General features: G+C 40.6%; 1 protein-coding gene across 1 annotated transcript in view; it reads left to right on the top strand.

Moving 5' to 3' along the window:
* Positions 1-2,932: 2,932 nt before the first annotated feature.
* Positions 2,933-6,000, top strand: part of LOC137274209 (uncharacterized) — a 138,574-nt gene continuing 135,506 nt past the window's right edge. Inside the window, exon 1 of the mRNA XM_067807268.1 lies at positions 2,933-3,261. The gene's annotated coding sequence lies outside the window, so the exon portion shown is untranslated. The remainder of the gene's footprint in view (positions 3,262-6,000) is intronic.

Genomic DNA, 6,000 nt, shown 5'->3' with positions numbered 1-6,000 from the left:
TATGGTAGTGCACATGTCTCTGTATGGCAGTGCAGATGTCTATGAACAGTAGTGTACATGACACTGCATGGCAGTGCATATGGCTATGAACAGTAGTGTACATGACACTGTATGGTAGTGCATATGTCTATGAATAGTAGTGTACATGACACTGTATGGTAGTGCAGATGTCTATGAACAGTAGTGTACATGACACTGTATGGTAGTGCATATGTCTATGAATAGTAGTGTACATGACACTGTATGGTAGTGCATATGGCTATGAACAGTAGTGTACATGACACTGTATGGTAGTGCATATGTCTATGAATAGTAGTGTACATGACACTGTATGGTAGTGCATATGGCTATGAACAGTAGTGTACATGACACTGTATGGTAGTGCATATGTCTATGAATAGTAGTGTACATGACACTGTATGGTAGTGCAGATGTCTATGAACAGTAGTGTACATGACACTGTATGGCAGTGCATATGTCTATGAACAGTAGTGTACATGACACTGTATGGTAGTGCATATGTCTATGAATAGTAGTGTACATAACACTGTATGGTAGTGCGTATGTCTATGAATAGTAGTGTACATGACACTGTTTGGTAGTGCATATGTCTATGAATAGTAGTGTCTATGGTAGTGCACATGTCTCAGTATGATAGTGCATATGTCTCTGTATGAAAGTGCATATGTCCTTTTGTGGTCGTGCAAGTGGCCCGCCATGGTAGTAATTAAAAACAGGGGCACAGATGGCTTAGTCGTCTAAGGAACCTCATTTTACTGTGGAGAGTTACGTCCCTTACATGAGCACGGCACCTTTGATCGTTAGAACCATGCATTCGTTACGTCTTCGTCTGCCCGGCAAGCTACAAACGTGTGAACATGCATCACTTGGGGCTCATCACGGACCCACACCGTGATATAATCGATATTGTGTAAGGGATATATTCAAGCACACTAGCTGACAGTGTTCTAATAGTACATACAGTCACTCTGGGGCTCAAAAACTGGGATTCCTTGGCGTGAGTATCTAATCACTTGAAGCTGTCAAATGAAGGTGAACATGACGGTCACAAACATACAGTGACTATATATAGACTCTGAGTGTAACAAGTACCGTGATTTTCTATATTGAGATGGGTAATTATCCAAATATTCTAAATCGGTTAGTCATAAACGTACGGGTACAATTTGACGTTTTTCCCCCTGCTAAGATGACCTGCACCTAAAATAGAAAGTTGAACCTGTTGACGAGACGTTAGTGTCTGCCCACATAAATCATGGACATCACGTAATGTTTGACTTTAGATCACTGTTTCATTGCAGAATAGCACATGTTACATGCTATTCTAAAGCATCAATTTAGCGTCGTGTGTCCGTTCCGTATTTCCAGCTGGATTTGGTAAATGATTGTGTTCCCGAGACCCCATACGTTCGCATAAATGCACATGTTAAAGAATGGAGGTTGCAGTAAATGTGCCCCTTTCCCTGTTATTTATTGATTTTGTTTTACTAATGAAAGCTCTGCTTTTCTGGGTGGAAATATCTAACTTTTCTCCGGGTTTATTTAGTGACCTAACAATAAACTTACCCGAAAATATACAGTTTGGTCGCAAATATAGCTCGAGACTATTTTATGAAGCATTTCAGGGCCAGAGGAAGGGAATGTCATGTTCAAACGAATGCGTACATACTTCTATCACCCTTGCGACATTATTATTTCTAATTAATATTTCAGTTGCTTAGTTCTTACGTACATATTTTAAGGACTATGAGCATTTACTGACCCGATGACAATGTAAGCACTGTACAACTCGTGCAATCGTACGGAATGGTGACACAGTGTCACTATAAGATGCACCATGCCACTTTTCCAGCCTCTTGCGCACACATAGAGAACAGTGACCCAATATCAATGAGCGTAAGAACAGTGTCACTACAGAATGTCATCCCATTATCAATGTAAGCACTGTACAACTCATGCAATCTCTACTGCACACGTACGGAATGGTGACACAGTGTCCCTATAAGGTGCACCATGCCACTTTTCCAGCCTCTTGCGCACACATAGAGAACAGTGACCCAATATCAATGAGCGTAAGAACAGTGTCACTGGTACAGACTCTTGTGCAGTCGTACAGAATGTCATCCCATTATCAATGTAAGCATAAACACTGTGTCATGCAGCCAGCCACAAGTGTAGTCAAAAGGAATAGTGTTCCAAAATCAACGTAAGCATCGTGCCACTCACTGGTCTAGCCTCTAGTCCATCAATATAGAACAATGGCCCAATACTAATAGATATGTTCAACTAGCTTAGCTCCGAGTTCACCCCTAGAGAATAGTGACCCAATATCATGTAAGCACTGTGCCACTCACCCACCCAACCCCCGTGCACACGTGTAGAACAGTGGCCCAATATAAATGTAATGGCGGTGTGATTCACTCACCCAGAATCTAGTGCACCCGTAGAGAATAGTGACCTCAATATAAAAAGTAATACCTGTTACTCACGTAGCTTCTGTTGCACCCGTAGAGAATAGTGCCCCTATGTATAAGTAATCACTGTGTCAATCGCGGAGACTCTAGTGTACGCGTAATGAATAGTGACCCAATGTCACCTGTACTGAACCATATGTGTAAACAATATTTAGACCATATCACGATGATCGGATAGTGACCCCATTCAATGTCATCCCTGAGAGTCACAACGCACTGTAACCTTCAAGAGAGACAGTAGTAGGGAAGCGCCTTGGCGAACACAGTGTCGGGGGACGGCCAGCCATACATTTCCGTTCACAACCTCCTTCAACCTGCGGCTGCAGACATACCCAAACACAAACAATAACAAATATCAAACATCGTTTCATGTTCAGCCTATCTCGATCCCTTGTTTTAGCACGGCTATGAACAACAGCCAATACACATGCTCCTACAGACACACCCTGGCGTGCTCCAGCGATATCGTCTTGTACAGACTTACCTAGCAGTCTATGAAAAAAATAATGTCTGGCGATATTTCTGGTTCACCTTGAAATGACAACTTGGAAGCATTTAGCATTTACACGCACTTACGTTCGACACAATTATTCGCCGCACAGCTGACGTCCCTTCACAATGAAACTACGAAACTGATGTCCCAGTAACTACTGTGATATGAATATAGATAGCTTGTGACGTAACGGCGTTCGGGCTATGCAGTCCAGTTGCCGTAATGCGGATAAAACAACATCGGAATTCCATTTGGAAGTACTGCCTCGTGACGGTGAGTACATTGTATCACTTTTTGTCGTTAATGATTGCATATTGTACATAGGCTAATCAGTGATATATGCAACGTATACATGTATTGTACGCGGTGTATGTATTATGTTCATCTTGGAATGATACCTTAGCGTACAATTGCTGACTACACAATCCACAAAAACTTCTATAGACATCACATGTGTATCATGACTGAGATAGTCTGTGTAGTTTATACCACGCAGTGGGTCTTGTATCAATGTTAGAAAACGGAACGTGTTTTATAAACACAAATCAGTACGTGTTGGGTCACTGTTCTGTCAGCGATATGTTGACATAGCACTGTGTTTTATTTTATTTTCTACAAATATGAACGTAATGGTGTAGTTATAGTATCTGCGGACTGATTTATGTCTGTTTTGTAAAACTGTTATTGGAACTGTCACGGGAAATAATACATCATAGTTCAATGATACTTCCAGAACAGATATCAGGATCCTGGTGTCAACATAGGTGACAGATATTTCCAAATCCGTATTTTCAAAGAGAATGTTAATAAATAGTTTTGCTGCATATTTCGGGAAAATATACTTGCTTGAAAATCACACAATCTATTTTCATACATACATGCAATAATGCATACACACACACACACACGCACGTACGCACACTACATACATACATACATACATACATACATACATACATACATACATACATACATACATACATAAGTGTTTTTAATTATGTACAGCCGTGCTTACATACATACATATATACACACACCTGCGTACGTACCTACCTACCTACAGTGAGTGAGTGAGTTTAGTTTTACGCCACACTCGGCAATAGTCCAGCTATATGGCGGCGGTCTGTAAATAATCGAGTCTGGACCAGACAATCCAGTGATCAACAGCATGAACATCGATGTGCGCAACTGGGAACCGATGACATGCGTCAACCAAGTCAGCGAGCCTGACCACCCGATCCCGTAAGACGCCTCTTACGACAAGCACAGTAGACATTCATGGTAAACATGGGTTGCTGAAGGCCTATTCTACCCCGGGACCTTCACGGGTCACATACATACATACATACATACATACATACATACATACATACAGACATACATACATACATACATACATACAGACATACATACATACATACATACATACATACATACAGACATACATACATACATACATACATACATACATACATACATACATACATACATACAGACATACATACATACATACAGACATACATACATACATACATACATACATACATACATACATACAGACAGACAGACATACATACAGACATACATACATACATACATACAGACATACATACATACACACATACATACATACAGACATACATACATACATACATACATACAGACATACATACATACATACATACATACATACATACATACATACATACATACATACATACATAATTTTGAAGAGCCGTGCTTCTAAATACAAAATATGACAGTACATTGAGGTCAAAACGTAATGATATAATAATATAAAGCAATATCCATTTAACACAGTTGAAAAGGGAATTTAAAAATCGTTATCTGTGCTTGCCACCGAGATCAGTTGTAGTGTTGTTGAGTGACGTGATCTCCAACACATCACAGCCACACTTGATTGACGTACGGCTCGGGTCCAGTCGCCAGTCAATGCCACCCTGCACATACAGTGTGAGGTACGTCGAGCACCACTAGTGCAGCTTGATCGAACTAAGTACGATTTATTTGATGTGTACGTGACTGGAGAGCAAAGTGAGGTCATCTGACGCAACCTAGGAGTAGGAATTCGTTCATGGTTGATAGGATTGTGAAAGGGTATTGGTTGTTGAAGCACTCTTGTTACTATATTTAAACAATTCACGTGATGCCGGAATGTCTGGCAGTTAATCTGATACCTGTTTTTTTTTATTTGCATTCGGTACCATGTCCTCGATTATCGTGATGTCATTGTTGATATATAAATTCACTCTGTTTTTTATTCCGACATTGTTGATTTTCATTTTTCTTTATTGGTTTTAACTCTTTATTTATCGGTGTGATTTACGTTCATTCACACAATCACCTCTCGTTACCTTTGAGTGTGGAAAGACAGTTTGCGCCCGTAAGGGACAAAGGGGATTGCGTGGACACAATGGCTGCATTGTGTGGATAATACGAAGGCCGCGGTGGACGTCATTTTGCTGTATGCATTCTTGCTCCGTAAAGGGGTGGTTAATGTAGTTGTTAATGGAACCACGGAACAAATATAAGTGTGGTATTGATGGAATATTCCCATTGCTACATACTGCACGTGTAACATGACTCGTCTTATCCCTTGACATATGGTTTGGTTGTTGTTGTTGTTCAACGCCGGCAATATGCCGGTTATGTCGAGTCTGGACCAAACAACCCAGTGATCAACAACTTGAGCATCTTTCGACACAGTTGGGATACGATTACACCCGATCCCGTTAGTCGCCTCTTATAACAAGCATGGGTTACTGATGAAGAGTTCTAACCCGGATCTTTACAGGTTCTTGATTAAAATCTCCAAGTTGTTTTTATCACGATGTACATGGGGGATATGACGATTTGAGGGTTCTGGAGACAAATGCAGTTGCAGACTCTCAGCGGCGAGTCACGAGGTAGTTGGTGAAATAGTTAAATGCGGCTTAAAGACATAGTCACTCACAAGTTTGTAATAATGTTGTTCTTATATCCCAAGCTACC

This window comes from Haliotis asinina, chromosome 2, assembly GCF_037392515.1.
Source record: "Haliotis asinina isolate JCU_RB_2024 chromosome 2, JCU_Hal_asi_v2, whole genome shotgun sequence".
Classification (NCBI taxonomy): Eukaryota; Metazoa; Mollusca; class Gastropoda; order Lepetellida; family Haliotidae; genus Haliotis; species Haliotis asinina.
This window is presented reverse-complemented; position numbering and strand designations above follow the sequence as displayed.